The sequence below is a fragment of the Anabrus simplex genome, chromosome X (genome assembly GCF_040414725.1).
Source record: "Anabrus simplex isolate iqAnaSimp1 chromosome X, ASM4041472v1, whole genome shotgun sequence".
Classification (NCBI taxonomy): Eukaryota; Metazoa; Arthropoda; class Insecta; order Orthoptera; family Tettigoniidae; genus Anabrus; species Anabrus simplex.
Genome location: NC_090279.1, coordinates 208,184,517 through 208,197,701, shown reverse-complemented (window position 1 = coordinate 208,197,701; position 13,185 = coordinate 208,184,517).

Genomic DNA, 13,185 nt, shown 5'->3' with positions numbered 1-13,185 from the left:
TGCGAAATACCATAGGTCTGTGTTACATGTGCGCATTACACTACCTGTGAATAGTACCATAATGTGTGGAATACCGCGAGACTACGCTACTTTTGATCAGTACCGCAACATGATAAATAGCGTGGTTCTACTTTCCTAGCGATAAATACCATTATGAGGAGCCGATGATCTGGATTTTGGACCCATTTCGATTATCAGCATAATCGATTCAGCATCGTGATATACAAGCAGTCCCTTGGTCCGCAATACTATTCTTGTGTGCCAGCTTCTGTGCATGTGAGACACTGTGGATCGGATCCACTGATCGTTTTAAATTCGTATTCATCCATCCATTCATTCTTCGTCCTAACGCTTTGATTTCTGGTCAGTGGAGGATTTTGGACTTTTAATTTGTCATAACATTTCGTACCATTAGGGGCCGATGACCTCGATGTTAGGCCCCTTTAAGCAACAAACATCAATCAATCAATCATCTTAGACTGCAGGCTTTCGGCTTAACCTGTCATTAAGACAATGTCGTCAGCATAGGCCAGACTGCTTATTACATTTCCATCTAACTGAATCCCTCCCTGTCACTTTATACCTTTCAGCAGATGATCTATGTAAACTGTGAACAACAAAGGTGAAAGATTAGAGCCTTGTATAACACCTGTAAGTACCCTGACCAAGAACTCACATTAGCATCATCACTGCAGCCGATTATCAACAAAGGAATGCTGTTACGAAAAATGTTGCAGATTTGGGGCTGGGAAGAGGTGAGAGTAAGTGGACGAGTTGCTCGGCTAAGCGGTATGTTTCAAGCTGTCAGTGGAATTGCATTAGTAGACGAAAAAAGTTTGAGTGGTATTTTTAAAAGTAGGAAGGATCACAATGTGAAGATAAAGTTGGAATTCTGGAGGATAAATTGGGGAAAATATTCATTTATAGAACCAGGAGTGAGGGAATGGAATAAATTATCAAGGGAAATGTTCCAAGTTCTTTTAAAATGTTTAAAAGAAGCTTGATAAAGAATTGTTAAAGAGTAAATGCAGATAATTGATGACTGATTGATTCATCGACTGAATTTCAACAATATTATCTCTATCTAAGACAGGAACTCTCAGGGTGCATTGCGCTGTGCAAGTGCAAATGACGACTTCGCTAGGCTGACCAAATTGCATATCTCCACTCCTCGAATTTGAACAATAGCGCTGTTTCTCTCTTTCCCTACGCCTGTTTCTCCCTTCCTCACTTGCTCTGCAGCGCTCCACCGTCCGAGCAGAGTTGAGACGAGCTTAGCCGAGTTGTCCCGAGACAAAACGCTGGTCCGAACCGAGCCGAGTCGGGCCGATACACGGTGCAAAGAACCTCTGCGCCTCGGTTTGCACGCGTGAGATTAAGGGTGTTTGAGAGGCCCTGATCTAAGAATCAATAAGATAAATTTTCTGGCAGTCTTCAGCATTGATGTTCGAAAAATGAGTATCAGGGTAAAAATTTGACGGCCGGACTCAGTGCTTTGAGGGAGTGGAAACCTCTAATTTACAGGAAAAGGTCAGTGGTATAGCGTGACTGTCTTGATTCATGAATTGAAAATTAGTCAAATATTAACGTTTGAAAGACCCCTCTGCAGTGTAAAGGTAAGCGTTTTTAGTTGTCTTCCTTACAGGGCTGGGCTCGATTCCCGGTATTGTCAGAGATTTAAGAATGGAAGGAAGGCTGGTACACACGGAGCGCTGTAGTAGGGGGTGTGCCTGATAAGAGCTGCACCATATCCGGTCGAGGACACGAATTTGCTTACTTAACTTTGGAAATCTCCTTGCTTAGACGTGGGATAGAAAAGGGGAAATAATATAATTAGATATTAATATACCACAAAGAATTTGCAAATTTACTCACTTCTGTGACACGTAAAAGGAAAAAAGGAAAAATTCCGACTCGTACATTTTCTCCGTACACAGTAAATCATAGAATCATGGATATGTTTTTTGGGCTTACTAGACGAGAGGCGGAGTACAGTTTCTTTGATTGTTCCCCTCTTAGCAGCTCCTTTCGACATGAAGGGGTTACGGATAGCGTATCCGGAAATGAACGGTGAGAGCCATAAAACCGGGTGAGTTGGCCGTGCGGTTAGGGGCGCGTGGCTGTGAGCTTGCATCCGGGAAGTAGTGGAATTCCAAACCCACTGTCGGCAGCTCTGAACATGGTTTATCGTGGTTTCCAATTTTCACACCAGGCCTAGTATTGTCATGGTTACGATGGTGGTTGTGGTGGTGATTATTGTTTAAGAAGAACTACAACTGGAAAGAGTGGAGTTTGTAGGAGAGTAGAATGTATAAGATTTGCAGATGATATGGTTGTGATGGGAGAAAGCGAACGTGAAATGATACAAATGTTAGATAAACTCAACATGAAACTAGAAGAATATGGAATGATAATTAATAAGAACACCAAAAGTATGATAATTGGAGGAAAAGGTAGAAGTTGTCATATTAGTATAGGGGGAGAAGAAATAGAGCAAGTCAGTAACTTCAAGTATTTGGGAAGTGTGATCAGAGATGATATGTATTGCACAACAGAAATTAAGAAAAGAATTGCCATAGCAAAAGAAGGCTTTAAGAAAATCAAAATTACTTTGTGAACCACTAAACAAAGATTTGAGGAAAAGACTTGCTAAGTGTTACATTTGGAGCATAGCGCTGTATGGCGCAGAGACTTGGACATTGAGAAAGAAAGATGAGAGAAGATTGGAGGCACTAGAGATGTGGGTGTGGAGGAGAGTAAAAGGGAAAGACCGGTTAAGGAATGAGGAGGTATTACGAAGAGTTGGAGAAGAACGAAGTATGTTACAAATCATTAGAAGGAGAAAAATGAACTGGATCGGACATTGCTTGAGGAGGGACTGTTTACTGAAAGGAATGGAAGGAATGGTGAAAGGCAAACGAGGAAGAGGAAGGAAAAAGTATCAAATGTTGGACAATATCCAAGGAAATAAATATTCGGACATGAAAAACTTGGCACAGGACAGGCAACAGTGGAAGAGGTTTATCCCATGACAAGACCTGCTATAAGGCAGAATACCTAGATGATGATGACAACTGGGAAAATCATCTTCTATTAACACTAATCAGAGAGGAAAAATAGAAAGGATCAGAAACTTCGAACAATGAAGATATCGGCCAAAGAATGACAAGGGCCACAAAGAGCGTGAAAATTAGACTGCCTAGGCCTCGAGATCTATTATCGTGGAGGTCGCAAAAGAACAAGAGTTGAACATAGAGGTCGATTAGGATGATGATAGTGAGGAACGTGGCACAAGTAAGTGGATTCAGCTAAGGGCTCCGTGGTCTCCAACCTACGTTCCCAAGTTGAGAGCCCCTGGGGCCCCTTTTAGGTGCCTCTTACGATAGGCAGGGGATACCGTGGGTGTTATTCTACCATCCCCACCCACAGGGGGAGTTACGATGGTGTCTGGAAATCGAAGCCGCTAATATTTTAGATAGACTCCTAGCCCAAACCCACATCCTTGTTAATTTTTCAGCAATTCATAATGTAGACTGCAAAACACATCTTGTGGGAAGAGAGTCGGAGAGTAAGAGGCAATCAGATCTTCATCTGCCTTTGTATCGGTTTCGTCTCGTTATGAGATTTTCTCCGGCCACGTGAGTGCTGCCCTCCTGCGGTGTCGAACCAGCTCGCCATAATTGCCCCCACATAGTAATTATTTATATCTTCAGTCTTCGATTTTATTAATAATAGTCAGGGAGCGAGGTGAGGAATGAGGTTAGTTTATTACCGGACTGCTCGGCGCGGCTCTCTATGCTGTGCTGCTAAATTGGGATTCCCCTGCTCCCAGATATAGCACCCTTCATTTGTTTTATGTTTCCTCGATCATTAAGTTTATGGTCAGAACTTGTTACAATAAGTACAGCCCCAATTTCTAGTCAGCAATAAGTTAGAATGCAAACATACTAAATCGAGTAACAAGTGTAGTCTATCCTGTACAACGGTTATGCTATGAGCTTTGCAGAAACTTTAGGGGTACGGGCCATCAAAACCCCTAGAAGTTATGTTACACCTGCTACTTTATGGAGAGCGTGCTACACGATACTTCCTAATAACCAAATTACTTTGCATTCTAGCCTATTACTGCCTAAATGTTGGGGTCGAAATGTAACCTTGTATGGAAATATATATATATATATAACTGGTACATGTTACAACTTTCAAAAATAAACAATTTTAAAATATATTTCATTTTAGTTATTACAAAATGCACAACATTGGAACTTTCTAAATGAACTAGACTACATCAGGGTCACGGCCAAACGTTTTGACCTAGAACATGTACCATGTGATAGATATTGTCCGAATAAAATATACTGTCAATATGGTTTTAAAATTTTTGACGTAGGAACGTTTCTCTATTTGGTCCGGAGCTGGGCTTATATACTTATTCGAGACCGGCAAAAGTACCCGTTCTTCCTACAGATTTGTGAACAAGGATTAAAGAGGTTAATGACACAAAATGAAATGTGAATTATAAACTCGTTAAATAAAAATTAAAGCTAAACAACATGAAAATGATAGAAAGAGTATGGGATAATCAAACGAACAAAAATATATCTTTTATGTTTCGTGGTTGCTAGGTAACATTGCACATCCATCTATACCTTACATCAACAGCCTGCACTGTTCCTAGGTAACATTATCTAGCCATCCATCCATACCTTACATGACAGGCTGAACGGTTGCTAGGTAACATTGTCGGTTTATCCACCCATACCCTACATCACAGTCTGCACGGTTCCTGGGTAACAATACCGTACTTTGCATAACAGTCTGAACGGTTGCTGGGTAACAATGCCGTACTTTGCAACACAGTCTGCACGGTTGCTGGGTAACAATACTTTGCATCACTGTCTGCACGGTTGCTGGGTAATAATACTTTACACCACAGTCTGCACGGTTGCTAGGTAACAATACCTTACATCACAGCCTGCACGGTTGCAGGGTAACAATACCGTACTTTGCATCGCAGCCTGCACGGTTGCTGGGTAACAATACTTTGCATCGCAGCCTGCACGGTTGCTAGGTAACAATACCTTACATCACAGCCTGCACGGTTGCTGGGTAACAATACCGTACTTTACATCACAGTCTGCATGGTTGCTGGGTAACAATACTTTGCATCACTGTCTGCACGGTTGCTGGGTAATAATACTTTACACCACAGCCTGCACGGTTGCTAGGTAACAATACCTTACTGTACATCACAGTCTTCATGGTTGCTGGGTTACATTTCTTTCATATATTTTGTTACATCTCACTATTTCGTTACAAAAGTTTTCGGATGACCTCCAGCACTTAGACATATTTATGTCAATACAATGACAATGATAATGGAAAAGGCTCACGAAATAAACTAAGACCATAGGAGTTCTACAACATTGTTAAGCACGCTTAGCACTCTCAGCAATACAAGTGTAACTTCCAAGCGCTTTATGCAGAATGGCGAGCGCATTCTTCACCTGGGCTGTTAACAATCGAACAAAGATATTACACGAGTGATGACGATCATGGCTTCATGCGACCCTTCTTACTTACACGTGAAATGAGTTGCCTATTCACTAACGAAGCCGACCACAGCCAAACACATAAGAAAGCTCAATTTCTTGAAAATAATTAAGAGTTGAGAAGAATTTTTTTTTCAATCTCCTGTACGTCGCACTGACACAGATAGATCTTATGGGGACGACGGGACGGGAAAGGGCTAGGAGTGGAAAGGAAGTGGCCATGGTCATAATTAAGGCACAGCACCAGCATTTGCCTGGTATGAAAATGGGAAACCACGGAAAACAATCCTCAGGGCTGCCAACACTCTCTCCCGCACAGCCACTTGCTTAGTCGAGTTACGAAGAAAATACATATGACATTTCTTGTGGAATATTTTTTATTTTAGTTGATGTAGGGGGAAAATCACCAAAATTGCGAAAATTTGGGACATACAGCTGTAAAATCCCCCACTAGTTCAAAACGGTCGAATGTATCAAAATCGAAAGTATTCCTTGCGTGACTCCGGATATCAAGCTATATCGCCACTAAATTCCATTACAAACTGTCCAGTAGTTTTCGATCCTATCCGGAACAAACAAACAAACAAACAAACAAACAAACAAACAAACAAACAAACAAACAAACACTCTCTTATTTTATTAATACGGAGCATGTTTTGAAAATAAGTGCCGTTTTAAAATATGGCCGCTGTAGCGCTTCGATCGTCGTTCAGGGCATGCGAACTCAGTACGTACATCTGTAGGTAGCCACAAACACCATTACGGAAGCATTCGCCCTTATTTTCGTTTGTTTGTGCGTATTTCTGATAATTAACGGTCCCGTCGAGGGAGAAGTACGGGTTGTGATTCGATTTTTAAATGGAAACGGCGTGAAAGCTATTGGAATTCTTCGGAAGCTTAGTGAACTGTATGGAGAACACACTATGAGCAAAGGAATGGTAAGAAAATGGGTTGCCGAGCTCGATAGCTGCAGTCGCTTAAGTGCGGCCAGTATCCAGTAATCGGGAGATAGTGGGTTCGAGCCCCACTGTCGGCAGCCCTGAAGATGGTTTTCCATGGTTTCCCATTTTCACACCAGGCAAATGCCGGGGTTGTACCTTAATTAAGGCCACGGCCGCTTCCTTCCAATTCCTAGGCCTTTCCTATCCCATCGTCGCCGTAAGACATATCTGTGTCAGTGCAATGTAAAGCAAATATCAAAATAAAAAAAATGGGTTAGAGCATTTAAGGAAGGCCGTACTAAGGAAGCGTAGTGGGCGACCGTCTGTCATTACTGAAAACTTGGTGCTAAAAGATGATGCAAAGGTTCTAAAAAACAGATGCTTTAAGATTTCGTCATTAAGTTAGAGTTGCCTGAAATTTCAAGAAGGGTTCTTTATGAAATTGTGTCAGGACGTTTAGATTATCGGAAGCTGTGCTCACGCATTCCAATACAAATGGCTTGTCATGCTCACAAGGGGGATTCCTTTGCTTCATGACAATGCCCGACCTCACACAACTAATCGAACGCGAGACCTAATCGCTTCATTTGGTTGGGGACAATTTGATCATCCTCCGTATAGTCGTGACCTAGTGTCTAGTGTCTACCACATGTTTCTGCGCCTGAAAGAGCATTTAGGAAGTCAACGCCACGACGACGATGATGATGACCTAAAAGGACCAGTGGCTGGCAGATTACTATGCGGATTCAGAAGCTGGTTTCACGATATGACAAGTGCCTTCAAATGCCTGGAATTTACGTTGAGAAGTAGTTTACATGTAAAGAAAACAATTATTGAAAAAGTTGCATTACTTTTTAAATAGCAATACGGCACTTATTACAAAAAAACACGCCTCTTGGTATAAATAAAATAATTGAAAATGAAAATTCAGTGGGAATTGATGGTAGAATGAGTTCTTGGTTCAGGGTACTTACAGGAGTTAGAGAAGGCTGTAATCTGTCACCTTTGCTGTTCGTAGTTTACATGGATCATCTGCTGAAAGGTATAAAATGGCAGGGAGGGATTCAGTTAGGTGGAAATGTAGTAAGCAGTCTGGCCTATGCTGACGACTTGGTCTTAATGGCAGACTGTGCCGAAAGCCTGCAGTCTAATATTTTGGAACTTGAAAATAGGTGCAATGAATATGGTATGAAAATTAGCCTCTCGAAGACTAAATTGATGTCAGTAGGTAAGAAATTCAACAGAATTGAATGTCAGATTGATGATACAAAGCTAGAACAGGTCGATAATTTCAAGTATTTAGGATGTGTCTTCTCCCAGGATGGTAATATGGTAAGTGAGATTGAATCAAGGTGTAGTAAAGCTAATACAGTGAGCTCGCAGCTGCGATCAACAGCATTGTGTAAGAAGGAAGCCAGCTCCCAGACGAAACTATCTTTACATCGGTCTGTTTTCAGACCAACTTTGCTTTACGGGAGCGAAAGCTGGGTGGACTCAGGATATCTTATTCATAAGTTAGAAGTAACAGACATGAAATTAGCAAGAATGGTTGCTGGTACAAACAGGTGGGAACAATGGCAGGAGGGTACTCGGAATGAGGAGATAAAGGCTAATTTAGGAATGAACTCGATGGATGAAGCTGTACGCATAAACCGGCTTCGGTGGTGGGGTCATGTGAGGGGAATGGAGGAGGATAGGTTACCTAGGAGAATAATGGACTCTGCTATGGAGGGTAAGAGAAGTAGAGGCAGACCAAGACGACGATGGTTAGACTGGGTTGATAACGATTTAAAGATAAGAGGTATAGAACTAAATGAGGCCACAACACTAGTTGCAAATCGAGGATTGTGGCGACGTTTAGTAAATTCACAGAGGCTTGCAGACTGAACGCTGAAAGGCATAACAGTTTATAATGATAATGTATGTATGTATGTATGTATGTATGTATGTATGTATGTATGTATGTATGTATGTTGAAAATGAGAGGAGAATTTTAAGTGTGTACAGTATCATGTATAGATAGAGTTTTAATTTTTTAGATAGGCTTACCACATTTTTGACATGAATGATTTTCCTTTATTTCAATAGTTCCTCCCTTTCGATGTTGTCTTTGAAACGATAGGGGAGCTAGAAAACTCTTTGCAGGGGCAGAATAATTTCGTTCCTCTGTGATTACTCACACCTGGGCACAGTGGCAAGTGCTTCATTTCCCTGCGCGGTTTACGTGGAGATATCGTTACATTTAACGTATTCCTTGCGCTACCAAACCCAATGAAAGCTTATCCTTCTCCGAACAGCCATTAATTTAGACAATAAGAGCGTGCTGAAATAGTATTGTGCCGATAGAAAAATCACCCCTTATCACGAACAGCCTTCTGCAGAGGACGTCAATGCTTTGCAAGAGCAAGGAAATAAAAATAGTAAGGTAATGATATAAGAACGAATTCATTAAGGACTGTGGCTTATTGCATTGCTATCAGCATCGTGCTAAAAAAAAGAAAGCAAATAAAGGGAAGAAAATCGCAACGGGGCCATCAGATAACAAAGGAAGACGAACACGATCGGTCATTGTGTCAGCTGCTCGTCACGAACGGGTGTATCGACCTGAGTGTATGGCACGGCACCACTAGGCGAGCAAGAGATGACAGCCAGCACTTACATTATAATGAAGAGAAAGGGGTTGCAAGGAAATAATAATAATAATAATAATAATAATAATAATAATAATAATAATAATAATAATAATAATAATAACAGAAAGAAGAATAGTACGGAAAATCTTGGGCCCAATCCGGACAGAAACCTGGGAACAACAATGAAGTCTACAAAAATGTGGAGAAAATTTCAGAGACCATGAATAAGAGTAAGTTAACATTTCTCGGAAATGTTTACAGAATGGATAAAACAGACTAAGCGAAAGTTATTCGACTACCTGTGGAACAAGAAGACAACGACATGGATTAAGAAAGTTCGTAAAGATCTAGAGAAGTCCAACAGCCAGTAAGTTCAGATGTTAGAAGGGAAAACATTTCGGACCAGGATTCAAAATTTGGAAAGGTTTGAAGTCGAAAGAACTGCAATGACGGGAAGAGCTTGGACGGATGAACAGAAGAAACACTATAGCGCCCGTATGAAGGAGGATGAGGAAACCTCAGACAAAGAAAAATTATGAATTGCAGCGTGATCCTAAGTGATCAATTCGCAGGCCCAGGTTCGAGTGCTAGTTCTGCCACGAAATTTTAAAAGTGGTATGAGAGCTGGAACGAGGCTCACTTACTCTCGGGAGGTCAAATGAATAAAGGGAGTTTTGATTCCCATCTCAGGCATCCTGAAAGTGGTTTTTCGTGGTTTCCCACTTCTCCTCCAGGCAAATGTCGGGATGGTACCTAACTTAATGCCACGGCTGACCCCTTCCCTTTTCCTTGTCTATCCCTTCCGAACTTCCCATCCCCCCACAATGCTCCTGTTCAGCATAGCAGGTGATGTTGCCTGGGTGAGGTTGTGGTCCTCCTGCCCAGTTTCCTCCCCTCCGACTCAAAGTCTCACGCTACAGGACACTGCCCTCGAGGCGGTAGAGGTGGGATCCCTCGCTGAGTCCGAGGGAAAACCAACCCTGGACGGTAAACAGATAAAGAAAGAAAGAAATAATAATAATAATAATAATAATAATAATAATAATAATAATAATAATAATAATAATAATAATAATAATAATAATAATAATAATAATAATAATAATAATAATAATAGATATAAAATCAGGCCTATGGCAGGGAGATAGACTTTCTCTACTACTCTTTAATTGAATCCTAGAAAAGGTCATCAGAGAATCGAGACCGGAAATGAAAGTAAGGATGAGGATGAGATAGTGAGAACAATGTCCTCATCTAGGACTGTCTACCTTTCACAGATGACGTCCAGTCAACCCCCACACAGCCAAGAATCATGTGGGAGAACTACAGAATACTGCGGCCAAAACAGGATTAGGAATTTGCTTTGAAAAAAGACAGCATTCATAGATTTTGACAAAGCAGGTGATACGGGCAGAATTGTAACTCAGTTTGGGGACATCCGTCGCGTTCTTAAATTTAAATACCTGGGAAGAATTCTCATAAAGAAGGCATTAAAAGCAAGAAGATGGCCTTCAGACTATGCCATGACACCTCCAAGTCCAATGCGGTCTCCAATCCCAATTGAAACATTATTGCACAGTGGTCAGGCTTCATGGAGCAGATACACTGACAATTCTGGGAGACTCAGACCTAGAGAAAAGAGAAAAATCTTGGATTCAAAGAAGACACAAAATGACCAACACACTTTCCGGTTGAGACAGAACTAGGAACTCTATAAAATCGTCGAAAAATTACGACGACGATGAAGAAAGGATATTGACCTTTCATGGACACAAAAAGAATGAATCAAGAGAGTTTGGCCAAAAACATACTCCTCTTTCCAGATAACTGAAAACCTCATCCTGGCTGGTTTACACAGGTGTATAAGGACCAATCAGTAGAGGGTACCAAGGAGGAAAAGGTACAGGACAGAACAACTATTAGGAAAAAGACTGTGGGAGTGAGAGATGCACCCGAAAAGCTACTGGTTAGGTCACGGAAAATCTCGGCGTAAGAACGAGAAAGGAGAAGCCAAAATTTAGGGAGAATGCAAAGAGAAGGGCGTTAGTCTATGTGGCAGAAGAACAGGTAGATTGTGTAATGGTGGGCCACAGATGGCCGTATCGATAGATGAAATAAATAAATAAATAAATAAATAAATAAATAAATAAATAAATAAATAAATAAATAAATAAATAAATAAAAGAAACAGAAGCACAGCTAATGGGTTTTGGGAAGAGAAGAGGAAGAAGGGAAAGAAGTGAATATTGTGTCATCATGTGATATTCGAGTTCAAACACTGTCCATAAGGGCAAAAATGATATGAAATAAATAAATAAATAAATAAATAAATAAATAAATAAATAAATAAATAAATAAATAAATAAATAAATAAATAAATAAATAAATAAATAAAATATGGTGTAGAAAACTAAGAATAACGACTGTGAGGATTCGTCGTGCTGACCACACGATACCTCATTATCTGCAGGCGTTCGGGCTGAGCAGCGGTCGCTTGATAGGTCACGGCTTTTCAGGGCTGTTGCGCCATGGGGTTTGGTTTTTAAATAAATAATTGATAGACTCACGAATTCAGAAACTGGGCTAGGATGAAGGAGCGGAAAGACATCTACTAATTATTCCACTTGGATCAGATATTGACGGTACTCAGTACTCAAACACTTGATCGTAACGGGTTTACTTTTGCCAATAAATGCGACAGTGCTGCATCATTGTTAACATGAACTCTTACATGTAACATCTGGGAATATCCTTGAGCCTCTAATGCATTTGCCGCATCACCCGGATATCATCTCTGCCTTCACGCTTCGCTACTGACAGATGATGACGAAAACAGATTCATGACGTCATTCTTGGTCAAGAGGCTTGTGTTAGTGCTCGCTCGTAAGTATTGGATATTTCACGTGTCGTTCTCAATAAGGTGTTTGGTGGAAACAGGAAACGTGACACATTATTTTGAGGTCGGTAGTGATTAGGTATCTCCTGAACACCTGTTGTTTAAGAGTTGGTAATGATTACATTTTAGACGGCTGTTTCTCATCCTGCAGTTATTTATTTAAATAACTGCAGGAATAACAGCTTCTTCTGCAACTCTTCCCACACCTGTGGGGTCGCGGATGTCAACTGTGTTGCATATTGGATTTGGCCCTGTTTTACGACCGGATGCCCTTCCGGACGCCAACCCTATGTGGAGGGATGTAATCATTATTACGTGGTGTGTTGTACGAATGTGAAGGGAAGAGTGTTGGGACAAACGCCCAGTCTCCGAGTCAGAGGAATTAAAATCCCCTACCCGGCCAGGAATCGAACTCGGGACCCTCAGAACTGAAGGCCTCGATGCTTATCTTTCAGCTAAGGAGTCGGACAGTTGATACAGCTTCTTCTTCTTCTTCTTCTTCTTCTTCTTATTCAGACTCCGTCTCCATACGGACATTGGAGCTTACACTTAGAAAAACAACTTTTCATTCTTCACTTGGTAATGGTTACTTTCTGGACGACTACGTCTCATACAGCAATTGGTAAAATTTCCATTCCTGTTTTTCCTTTTTTTCCGACTGGTTTAACGTCGCGCAGACATATCGAACATTTTTGGCAACGGAAGGGTGGGAAAGGGCTAGGATTCGAAAGGTGGTGGCCATGGCTTTATTGAGGCACAGTCCCAACATTTGCCTGGCGTGAAACTGGGAAACAACGGAAAACTATCTTCAGGGCTGTCGACGGTGAGATTCGAACCCAGCATCTCCCCAATGCAAGCTCACAGATACGCGATTCTAACCAAACGGCCAACTCTCTCGTTTACATTTCTCTTGATTACCTGTCTTTCATCATTTGGTAATGTTACATTCGACTCTATCTCCTGTCACCAATTCGATTCAGTATCTCTTCATTCGTGATTCGATCCACCCTTCTCACCTTCAGCATTAATCTAAAACACCACATTTCAAAAGCTGCTATTTGCTTTCTGAGCTACTTATCAAACATGTTTCACTTCCCTACAATGCCACACTCCACACGAAAGTCTTCAAAATCATCTTTCTAACTTCTATATCAATGGTCAAA